A 12454-nucleotide genomic window follows, 5' to 3' on the forward strand; every position below is an offset into this window, starting at 1 on the left:
TTTTAGAGCTTCCATGGCTCCGAAGGGGCCGTTTGTCGCGCGCCTCAGCGACCGTCTTCCCACCCAAACGGTCACGTGATCCTCCAGCGACCAACGGCCCCTTCCCTCAGTTCTCCTTTGCCGCCGCTTGACCAACACACTTAGCCGTAACACCTTAAAACACATCAGATTCAGTTACAGCCACCACATCTTTGTGCATTGGAATTCACAGCGGGGTAGGAGGGAGGGTTGTGTGTCAGCACAGAAGAACTCGATGAACATAAGTTACAGGTATGTTAACCCTGTTTTCATCTTCGTTCTTCTGTGCCTCCACACATGGGAGTGTACCAAGCTTCACACAATAAGGAAGGTGGGGTGAAGTCCAACACAATTTTATTGAACAAACAAGAACAACAACAAATAGAGATGCATATATACATCTATGTAAACTGTGCAGTGATACATCAGTACTCAATATTTACACATATATACACCCAAATACACATATATAGACTCTTTCACTCAAGGGTACCTAGCAGGTACGCCAAGAAAGTCTTCCCAAGACTCCCTCAGGAAAAAAGGGAGTGTAGGACAGCCCTGGCCACAGATACATCCTGCTCCGCATTGACATCAATGGCGTAATGCCTGACAAAGGTGTCTGCAGAGGACCATGTGGCTGCTTTACAAATGTTAACCAGGGGCACCCCCCTGAGGAGTGCCGAAGAGGATGCTTGGGACCGCGTGGAGTGGGCTCTGACATGAAGCGGGCAAGCCACCCCTGCCAGGGAATAGACCTTGCTAATGGCCGTCACAATCCACCTAGACAGGGTCTGTGAGGAAGCCCTGTTACCCTTGTCCTTGGCCCCAAAACATACAAACAGGTGAGGACTGGAGCGGAATCCCTTCGTCCTATCCAGGTAATAGGCTAGGGCCCTCTTCAAGTCTAGGGAATGGAGGGCCTTTTCCCCCTTAGAGGAAGGTCGAGGAAAGAATGCAGGCAGTGAAATATCCTGCGAGAGGTGGAAGGCGGACACCACCTTGGGCAGAAACCCAAGGCAGGGACGCAGGACCACCTTGTTGGGATGAAACACAAGAAAGGGAGGGTCAGACCGCAGTGCAGACAGCTCACTGACCCTTCTGGCCGACGTCACGGCCACCAAGAATGCTACCTTGTAGGATAGCATATCCACGGGGCAGGTAGCCATAGGTTCAAATGGAGGCAACATGAGACGTGAGAGTACCAAGGACAGCGACCACTGAGGCACTGGTGCCGACACAGGTGGGTAAAGATTGTACATGCCCTTAAGGAACTGGCGGGATTGTGGGTGAGAAAACACCGTAGCACCCTCAACTCGGGCGTGAGCAGCTGATATCGCTGCCAGGTGGACCTTGAGGGAGGACACCTTCAAGCCCAGGCCACGCAAGTGGCACAAATACTCGAATACAACCCCCAAGGGACTGCTGTCAGGCACCACTCCTTTAGCAAGTGCCCAAAGTTCAAACCTGCGCCACTTGGCCGCATAAGTGCGCCTAGTGGATGGCCAACGGGCGTTCAGGAGGACTCTCTGTACCTCGTCAGTAAAGCCTACCAGGGAGGAACGATCCGCCAAGCCGTCAGGTGCAGCTTCCTGGGATCGTGGTGGACTAGGCTCCCGTTTAGGAGAAGGTCTTGCCGAGGGGGCAGACTCACATATGTCCGTTGGGACATCCGCAGGAGCTTCGGGAACCAAACCTGCCGTGGCCAAAAGGGGGCCACCAGGATGCAGTCCGTCCTGTCCTCCTCTATCTTGCACAGGACCCTGGGAATCAAGGGGAACGGAGGAAACATGTAGTGCAAGCCCTGCGTCCACGTAAACTGGAAGGCATCCCCAATAGAGAGGGGGTCGCTTCCCGCCCTGGAACAGAACGTGTGGGCCTTGGTGGTTGCCGCAGTGGCAAACACGTCTATCACCGGATGACCCCACATCTGAAAGATCGGCCCAACGCACTCTCCGTTCAGTTCCCACTCGTGGTCCAGCAAAGGGACCCTGCTGAGGGCATCTGCCCGGGCATTGTCTGACCCAGCCACGTGTATAGCACGGAGCGACACGCCGTTCCTGATAGCCCACTGCCAAGTGAGCGTGGCTTCCCGGCACAGGGCCATGGACACTGTGCCCCCCTGCTGATTCACGTAGTACATGGCAGTCGTGTTGTCCGTCTGCACCAAGACCTGACGATTTCTCAGCAGTGCTGTAAGAGACACAAGTGCGAAACGAATGGCCCTTAGTTCAAGCACATTGATATGGAGGGTCTTTTCCCTCTCAGACCAGACATCCTGCACAGACACATCACCACAGTAAGCCCCCCATCCCAACAGAGAGGCATCAGTGGTAACCGTGACGTCATGGTGCTGATACCCAAAGGGGGTCCCTTTAAACAAGTTGTCATCAGACAGCCACCAGTCCAAGGAGGAGAGGATGACCCTCGGGATAGAGAATTTGAGGGACGGAGGGTGCAGCAGAGCATCGTACCTCCGCACAAACCAGTTCTGGAGAGGGCGCATATGCAGCCTAGCAAAGGGCACCACAGAGGTGGCCGCTGCCATATGCCCTAGCAAGCACTGGATAGCGCACACGGACTGGAAACGGTTCCTCTTGAACATGGACACTAGACCCCTTAGGGACCGAGCCCTCTCCAAGGGGAGCAGGGCCTTGCCCTCCACAGAGTCTAACAGTGCACCAATGTAGGACACCTTGCAGTTGGGCACCAGTTTGGATTTCTCAAAGTTCACCAGGAGCCCCAGGCGTTGGCAAGTGCTAAGTACCAAGCCAATGTCCCGCACCAGCCTAGACTCCGATCCAGCCATCATCGAGGTACGGAAAGATGGTACAGCCTTCTTCCCGCAGAAAGGAAACCACAGGGGCTACACATTTCGTGAACACTCGTGGGGCAGTGGACAGGCCAAAGGGGAGCACCTTATACCGGAAAACCCTTTGCCGGTAAACAAAGCTCAGGTATTTCCTGTGCTCCTCCCGTATCCCCACGTGAAAATATGCGTCCTTTAAGTCAAGAACCGCAAACCAATCCCCCTGTTTCAGCAAGGCGATCACAGCCGCCAACGTAACCATTTTGAATTTGGTCACCTTGAGGAAGGCATTAAGGCCCCTCAGATCTAAAATGGGACGTAAGCCCCCATCCTTCTTAGGGACCAGGAAGAACCTAGAGAAGAAACCCTTTACGGAGTCCTCATAGGGCAATTCTTCCACAGCACCCTTGGCCAAGAGCGACACGATCTCCGCATCCAGCTTGGCCATAGTGTTATTGACAGCTGTCAGGGGTGAACCGCACCTAGGCAGCTCAACGAACTCCAGCCCGTATCCCATTTCAACAATTGTTAAGACCCATGAGTCAGATGTTATTGACTCCCACTCAGGGAGGAGTGGACTCAGTCTGTCCAAAAAGTTCGGGGATACGGCTGGCGTGACCCGTCAGTACTGCCTCCCGGCGCCCTGCTGATCTCTCTGCTGGGCCGGTTGTTGTGCCAGACGAGGCTTGAAGGGCCGACGCCTCCTTTGCTGCTGTGCGGGAGGGTAAGGCCGCTGCTGGTAGGCAGGATACTGCTGGTAACCCGGCCGCTGCTGTTGGTATCTGCCCTGGTAGTGGTAAGGGCCGGACCGGGGAGCGTACCGTGGCCTGGAGGCGGGCTTGTCCGCAGGAGCCAGACCCAAGGACCGCGCCGTCTGCCGGTCCTCCTTTTTCTTCAGGGTCTCGTCGGTCGATTTGAAGAACAGCGAGTCCCCTTCAAAGGGCATGCTCTCCACCCTGGAACGCACCTCTTGGGACAGGGCTGTAGACCGCAACCAGGAGTGGCGCCTGAGGACCACCGCCGAAGCCATTCCCCGAGCAGCAGTGTCAGCAGCGTGGCTCCCAGCATTCATCTGCTGCTTAGACAGCCTGACAGCCTCTGTCTGCAACAGGGAGACGACAGCCTTCTGCTCAGGTGGGAGGTCTCGAGTGTAGGATGCCAACTTCTCCCAGAGGTAGAGCTGGTAACCAGCCATGATAGTCTGGTAGTTGGCGATCCTCAGACCCAGCGAAGCGACAATGTACTGGCGCCTGCCCATGGCATCCAGCTTCTTGCCCTCTTTATCGGCAGGCACCGAGGAGTGACCCGACCGTCGGGGGTTGAATTCCTCCGTGACCAAGGAGGAAGGTGGAGGGTGCTTCACCAACGCCGGCCAGGTGCCCTGCTTGATTTTATAAAGCTGCTCAATCCTCTTAGATGTTGGAGGCTGGTCACAGAGCACCTTCCACACCTTCTCCACGATCTCCTCAATACCCTCGAGCATGGGGAAGCCAATAGACGCCGGATTATCCCCGTAGATCCGCTTGAGGAGCTTGTCCTTGGTCTGGGGGACTGCCGAAGAGATGTCCATCTCGAGGGCCTGAGCCATCCTTGCCATGTGGTCGGAGTAGATGCGGAGGTCCTCGAATGGGGAGCCCGTAGATGGCACCAGATCGTCAGCCGGCGATGGCTCGGACCAGGACTCCGATTGGTAGTCGCCGAGGCTCTCCACATCGCCCTCCTCGGAACCGAGCTGGGATTCCTCACCCTGGGTCGGAGGGGGAAACCACGCTTGCTTTGACGTCGAAGGCCTCGGTTCCGACACGGAGAAACCGGCAGGTGCCCCTTCCCACTGGCAATGGTATGGCGAGGGAAGGAAGGAGGCTTGACGATGTCGGGACGCAGCGGACCGGACAGACCGGACACTGTCCCCGGACCGACGTCGCTCACGACCGGCAGCAGGTGGAGATGGACGGGCAGGAGATGGACGGCCCCGATGAGGAGACGGGCTCGGTTCCAATCTCGGCGACCGAAGGGCAGGAGATGGCCGGCTCCGACGGCGCGGGCTCGGCTCCGGCCCCGACGAGAACTCTGCGGGCACCGTCTTGAAGGCCATCGGATCCGGCACCGGCACGGAGACTTCCTCTGGTTCGGGGGAACCCAGATGAGGGGAAGGCGTGTGAGGAAGCACGATGACCTCCTCCTGGGGAGCGGGATGCGGCGACCGATGATGTTTGGTCTTCTTCTTCTTCTTTGCCGGTTCCGAAGAAGACCTCGGAACCGACGCGCTCCTCGCCTTCGAAGGGGACCTCGGTTTCGATCTCTTAGATTTTATAGGGATCGAACCGGTCGTCGGTTCCGACCGAGGACTCGGTACCAGGATCCTCGGTTCCGATGTCGGTCTCGGATTTGACCTGGTGGAAGATGCGCTACGGGGCGGCCGCACCGGTCCCTGCGCTGGGGAGGCCGCTCTCGACGCCGAGGTACTCGGGGGACGCGATTTCGACCCCGACCTCGCGGAGGCCACAGAGCCAGCTCTTGAGCGCCTTTCGGCAGAGGGGCTAGGGCCGGCCTTAGGTAACGGGGTCCCCTCGGACATGACCGACTGCCACAGAGATGAATTCAGTCGGGCCCTCCGATCCTGCCGGGCCTTGTTGGTGAAGCCCTGGCAGATCTTGCAGGCCGACACGTTATGGGTCTTCCCCAAACAAAATAGGCACAGTTCATGGCCATCGGTTTTGGCCATCTTGGTGTGGCATTGGAGGCAATGCTTGAAGAGAGCCGTTGAGGCCATCTTCAGGGGCACGCGAAAGAAGGGTCAAAAAACAGTCCGAGTCAAATTACCGAGTATTTCGTCAAAGTCCAGAGGGAGATCCGATAGAATAGTCGAGATCCGAAGTCCGAAGTCCAAAAGCCAAGATTAATCAGTCAGAAAAGCACGAAGCACAAGCACAGAGCGAAGCTCACACGTTCTCTCCAAGCGGCGGCAAGAAGAGAACTGAGGGAAGGGGCCGTTGGTCGCTGGAGGATCACGTGACCGTTTGGGCGGGAAGACGGTCGCTGAGGCGCGTGACAAACGGCCCCTTCGGAGCCATGGAAGCTCTAGAAAATTCTCCGGCGGCTGGCCTGCGCCTGCGCAGTCCCCATGTGTGGAGGCACAGAAGAACGAAGATGAACATACAAAGTTCTTCACGGCTTTGGTCCAGCATACCTACGGGACCACCTCCCTCCCTATGTTCCTCCACGGCAACTTCGCTCATCTGAACAGGGTCTCCTGCAGGTGCCAGGCTGCACACAGGTGAAGTCAGCAGCAGCCCATACAAGGGCTTTCTCTGTAGTGGCCCCTATCTTGTGGAATGACCTGCCTGAGGAAGTCAGAAGAGCCCCCACTCTCCTGGCTTTCTGTAAACGATGCAAAACTGAACTATTCAAAAAGGCTTTTTACTCAAATGGGAGGGCTGTATTGTAGGGAAGGGGTCTCAGGTGCTTCACTAATGAGTTGGGGATCGTAGACTTCACCACCATTTTTACTGCTTTAAATATGTACGCCTATGTACAACCATCGCTCCATGCTGTCTAATGTTAGCCCTAGAATTGTTTTGCTTCAGTATCTCTACTATGTCTTGGATCCTTGCTAATGCTATGTCTTTAAACTTGTATATGTTTACCTTATGGTATTGTATTGAAATGTACTTACTTGATGCTGATTGTATTAACCTCATACTGTGTAATCCACCTTGAGTCTCAGTGAGAAAGGCGGACTATAAATTACGTAAATAAGTAACTCCATTCCACTGTGTTCCCGCTGAAAAAAAGCCCTGGTTGTTATTATTATTGGATGTTTATAGTGTCTTGGTGACGTAGGAGTGCCAATTCTAGACTGGGAAATTCCTGAAGATTTGAAGGTAGAGCCTGGGAAACGTTGTGTTTGGGGAAGGGGCTTAGCAGGGATGAGGTACCATACAAAGCTCCCAAAAGAGGGAGGGGCAGAGGCTTATATCTTTCAGGCAGCGCTTTCACTGCATGAGGGATGTTTAGCTGACTTCAGTGGGCACAGGCCAGGGGTAGAGAGCTGGTGGCAGATTGTGCCCCTGGCACACATTGGGGAAACAAAAAATGGAAGCATCCCAGAGCCTCAAGCTTGACTCAATCCTATGCTGATTTACATCAGTCTTAAACCATTCCAGAGCCAATCTGCCCAAGGTTTGTCTGTCATTGTCAGAGAAAAACAGGGTTTCTCACCTGTAACTGTTGATCGTCGAGTCTCTTCTGTGCAGACACACATTGGGACTGCGCAGGCGCAGGCCAGCCGCGGAAAAGATTTTTCTAGCTTTAAGAGATGTGAAGGGGACGTTCGGATCCACCGCGCATGCGCGCCGGTGTTCCCGCCAATTTTGAATGCATATATATCCGAACGTCCCCGGCATTCCCTCAGTTCACCTGAGCCGCCGGAGAAACAATGGAAGAAACCAAGCACTCACAGCGGGGCAGGCGGGAGGGAATGTGTGTCTGCACAGAAGAGACTCGACGATCAACAGTTACAGGTGAGAAACCCTGTTTATCGTCTTCGTCCTTCTGTGCAGCCCCACATTGGGAGAGTAACTAGCATCTCACCAATGGGGGCGGGTGTGAGTGTCTACTTGAACAAGGACTGCAGGACAGCTGTGCCCACAGCCGAGTCACGTCGTGCATGCACATCCACAGAATAGTGCTTGATGAAAGTGTCTGCAGTGGACCATGTCGCAGCTTGGCAGACGTCCCGGAGCGGCACTCCTCGCAGGAAGGCAGCAGAAGCAGCTTGCGCTCGAGTGGAATGAGCGGTAACCAACAAGGGACACTGGACTCCAGCATGCTGATAGCAAAGTTTAATCGTAGACACAGTCCAGCGAGAGATGGACTGGGCAGAAGCAGGTGAGCCCTTGCGAGGGCCAGAGTAACACACAAACAGGGCAGGAGACTTCCTGAAACATTTGGTGCGGTGCAAATAAAACAATAAAGCACGCTTTACATCCAATGTGTGTAGTGCTCGTTCCCCTGGGGATGAGGGTGTTGGAAAAAAGGAAGGGAGGAACACCTTTTGCTGTAGGTGAAATCTGGAGACTACCTTGGGCAGAAACTCCATGCTAGTGTGGAGCATGACAGTACCAGGGAAAAACTGCAGGAAAGGAGGGTCACACCGCAGGGCAGACAGCTCCCCAACACGCCTAGAGGACGTGATTGCCACCAGGAAAGCCACCTTCTGAGTGAGCAAAGGTAGGGGACAAGAAGATAGAGGCTCAAAGGGCTGGAGCATCAGCCGGGAGAGAACCAGGGAGAGACTCCATTGCGGAATGGGATGGGCCCTAGGAGGGAAGGTCTTGAACAGGCCCTTCAGGAACTGCTTGGAAAGCCAGTGAGTAAAAACTGTCTTCCCATCAATCTGCTCATGGAAGGCAGAGATTGCAGCCATGTGGACCTTAACACTGGAAAACGCAAGGCCCTGGGAGCAGAGTTCCAGGAGGTAGTCCAGGATGACAGGAAGCGGGCAACTAAAGGGAGAAACCCCCTTCAGGGCCAACCACCGGGAAAAACGTGACCACTTCCTCTGATAGGACAACCTGGTAGACGGTTTCCGGGCATTCAAGATCACCCCAAGCACTCCAGAAGAGAGGCTCACTCGCGGTTGCCCAGAAGCCAGGCAGTCAGATTCAGTACAGCCACATCGTGATGCCACACCCCGTCCCTGGTTAAGAGGTCCGGGGCGTGAGGCAGGGGGAGGCATCGCCCCTGGGACAGGGAAAGTAAAAGGGGGAACCAATCCTGGCGAGGCCACCGAGGGGCAACGAGGATACAGTGGGTTCGGAAGGCCCTGACCCTGGAAAGAACCTTGTACAGGAGCGGGAAGGGCGGGAAGGCATAAAAGAGCCCTGGGGACCAAGGTATTTGGAAGGCATCCCCTAGGGAGTGGCGGCCAATGCCGGCCCGGGAGCAGAACAGCGGGGCCTGTTTGTTGCGGGCAGTGGCGAAGAGGTCGACCAAAGGCGTGCCCCATGTGCGGAAAACCTGGTCGAGGTAAACCCTGTTTAGGGACCACTCGTGCTGAGGCAAAAACACCCTGCTCAGCGCATCCGCCGAGGTGTTGAGATCCCCGGCAATGTGCACGGCTCTGGGAAGGACGTTGTTGACCATGGCCCAATTCCATAGAGTCGTTGCCTCCTTGCAGAGCTTGAGCGAGACCGTCCCTCCCTGCTTGTTGGGGTAGTAGCAGGCCGTGGTATTGTCCGACAGGACCTGAACCCTCCTGTTCCGAATGGCATCTGCAAAAGAAGCGAGGGAGTAACGGATCGCCCTAAGCTCAAGAAGGTTGATATGCATGGATGCCTCAGACGGGGACCAGATGCCCTGAGCCGAAAGCTGTCCACAGCGCCCTCCCCATCCCAAGTTGGAGGCATCGGTATAAACTGTGACCTCAGCTAGGAAGGGGCCGAAAGGACAACCTTCAGACAGGTTTCCAGGGACAGTCCACCAGGCCAGAGAGCGCAGCACCACCCTGGGGATGGAAAACCTCTGGTGCTGACCCATGGTGAGGGGGTTGTACCTCCGGACAAACCAGTTTTGCAGAGGCCTCATACGCAGGCGCGCAAAGAAAACCACCCCTGTGGAGGAGGCCATAAGGCCCAACAGAGTCTGAACCAAAAGGGCCGTCTGGTACCGGCAATGCATAAAATGCCGGGCTAAAGCAGAAAGCCTGGCCAACCGGTCTGGGGGCAGGTAGGCTCTACCCAGCAGGGAATTGAAATGGACCCCAATAAACCTAATGGCCATGCCTGGGGTCAGGATAGACTTATCCCCATTAACCACCAAGCCCAATCTAGCCAGCACGGACAAAGTGAGGGCAATATGGGCCTGGAGAGAGTCAGGCGAGGGTCCCACCAGGAGCCAGTCATCCAGGTACGGGTAGATAAAGCAACCCTGGGACCGCAGGTATGCCACTACGGTGGCCATGCACTTTGTGAACACTCTGGGTGCAGAGGCTAGCCCAAAGGGCAACACTGTATATTCATACACAGAATTCCCATACACAAACCGCAGGTATTTCCTGTGGCCCTCAAATATAGAAATGTGGAAGTAGGCATCCTTCAGGTCTAGAATGGCTAGCCAGACGCCCACTTCCAGGAGCTCCATGACCCGCGCCAGGGTCAGCATGCGAAACTTCTCAGCCTTCAAATAACCGTTGAGGCCTCGAAGGTCTAAGATAGGCCGGGAACCTCCACCCTTCTTATCCACAAGGAAGTATCTGGAGTAAAATCCCCATGGGGAAGTAGAGATATTGACCACCCGGACAGCACCTTTGGTAACCAACTCCATAACATTATTGTGTAACACAACATCACAACATGGAGAACAACGGGGAGGGAGAGAGAGAGGGGGTGCATCCGTAAACATTAACTTGTAACCATGGGCCACAATGGACAGGACCCAAGTGTCAGAAGTAACACGTTGCCAACAGGGCAAAAAAGGTCGAAGCCTGTCCAGAAACTGGGCAGCAGAGGAAGCACCCTCGGAGGCCAACAGGGGAGCGTTCAGGCGTAGTCAGAAGACCGAGGGCTTCTGCGCCGAGGTCGAAGGCTTGGGTGAAGAGGGCTGTTGCCTGCCCTTGGACCGGCCGGAGCGCCTGGAAGGGTGACGCTGCTGGGCAGAGTAGGATCGGTGACCGTAGGACTGGCCCGAGAAGAAGCGCCCTTGACGCTGCTGGTAAGGCTGGTAAGGGGTCTGGTAGGATCGGAACCGACCATAGCGATACCTCGGACCCGACGACTGGGCTGAGGGGGCGACTCCGAGAGACTTGGCCGTCTGCTGATTTTTCTTCATCAGGGAGAGGGACTCATCCGTTTTCTCCGAGAAGAGCTGGGGCCCCTCGAACGGGAAATCCTCCACCTTCGCCTTCTTCTCTGGAGGCAGGGCCGTGGACCGGAGCCAGGCGTGCCGACGCAGGACCACCGAAGTTGCCATCGCTCGCGCTGCAGAGTCGGCGGCGTCCTTGCCAGCTGTCATCTGCTGTTTTGACAGCTTCACGGCCTCGGCTTGGAGGGCCTTAACCAGGTGGCGGCGATCCTCCGGGAGGTCGGAGAGGTAAGAGGACAGCCTCTTCCACAGGAATAGATTATAGGATCCCATTATGGCCTGGAAGTTGGCAATACGGAATCCCAAAGACGCGGATGAGTAGAGTTTCCTGCCCACGCCATCCAGCTTTCTGCCTTCTCGGTCCGCCGGGGCCGACGAGGAACCGGAACGGAACCGAGCCTGACCCTCCTCAGCCACGATGGATGAGGGTTTCGGGTGATTGAAGAGGTACGGGCAATCATCTTGCTTCAAACGGTAGTACCTTTCTACCTTCTTTGCCGTCGCGGACACGGACGCCGGCGTCTGCCAGAGCGCGAGAGCGTTATCAACAAAATCCTCCACAGGGGGAAACGCCACCGACGCGGGGGACCCGGAATACAGTGCCTCCAGCAGCTTACTCTTGGGCTTGGAGGTCGTGGAGGAGACGTCTATCTCCAGCGCGGCGGCCATCCGCACCATTTGTTCGGAGAACAGCCTGTAATCGTCATTCGGGGACGACGAGCGGGGCCCACCCACGGTGTCATCCGGGGAAGGATCCGAGGCCGCGTCCGAAGAGCACTCCGACGGGGACGCCAGACCTTCCTCATCCTCGGAATCCGAAAACTCCGGCAAGGTTTGCGTCGGAACCGAAGATCGGTGAGCGGCCGGGGCCGACGGATAAGTTGCAGGAACCGACGGTCGCAGAGGCAAGCCCGGAGGTGGAGGAGCGGGTGCTGGGAGCCCGACTGGCTGAGCCGGAACGGAGACCATCGGAACCGATGGATGTTGCAGGAAGGGTAGCGACTGCTGGAACCACGCCACAAAATCCTGCCAGGAGGTCATGTTCCCAACCCCCGCGACCGGCTGGCAAGGGGGCAGAGGAGCAGGCACCGGCGCAGGCCAGCGAAGAGGCATCGGAACCGACGAGGTAGACGGCAGTGGAACGGAGGCCTCTGAAGGCGCCGGGGCGGACGGCAGGGAGCGCTCAAAAGATTGGAACGGTTCCGGGAAAGGCGGAAACGGCAAGAATTCCTCGGGAACCGACGGAGGAGGCGTGCAAGGAGGCGACGGGGTGTGGAGACTCACCACGTCGTCGGGTATCAGGACTGGTTCGGCCGGAGAACCAGGCAGCGCAGTCGGAGCTGGGGACAACGCGCGGCCCTTGGCCCTCGACTTCGCCTTGGCCTTCTTGGATGGGGGCTCCGAAACAGCCTCTGGAACCGAAGGCTTGGAGGAGGACTTCGGCTTGGGCGCGGAACGCTTCTTGGCCTTCCGGCTCGAAGGACGATCCCCGGAACCGGAATCAGGTCGGGCCTCCGGAACGGGTTGCCCCGTCGGTTCCGAGGGGAGCGGCTCTGGCGACTTACGAGACGGCGCCGGTGACGGAGCGGCGGAGCGTGGCCTATCTCCCGAAGAGCCCGATGGCTTGGGGGGGAGAAGGTTGGCATCCCACAAGAAGGCACGGAGCCTGGCCTTCCGATCACTCCTTGCCTTCGGAGTGAAGGACATACAAATGGAGCAGCGCTCGACAACATGCCCCTCGCCCAGGCAGATGAGGCAGAGCTCATG

Source organism: Eublepharis macularius, chromosome 14 (assembly GCF_028583425.1).
Source record: "Eublepharis macularius isolate TG4126 chromosome 14, MPM_Emac_v1.0, whole genome shotgun sequence".
Taxonomy (NCBI): Eukaryota; Metazoa; Chordata; class Lepidosauria; order Squamata; family Eublepharidae; genus Eublepharis; species Eublepharis macularius.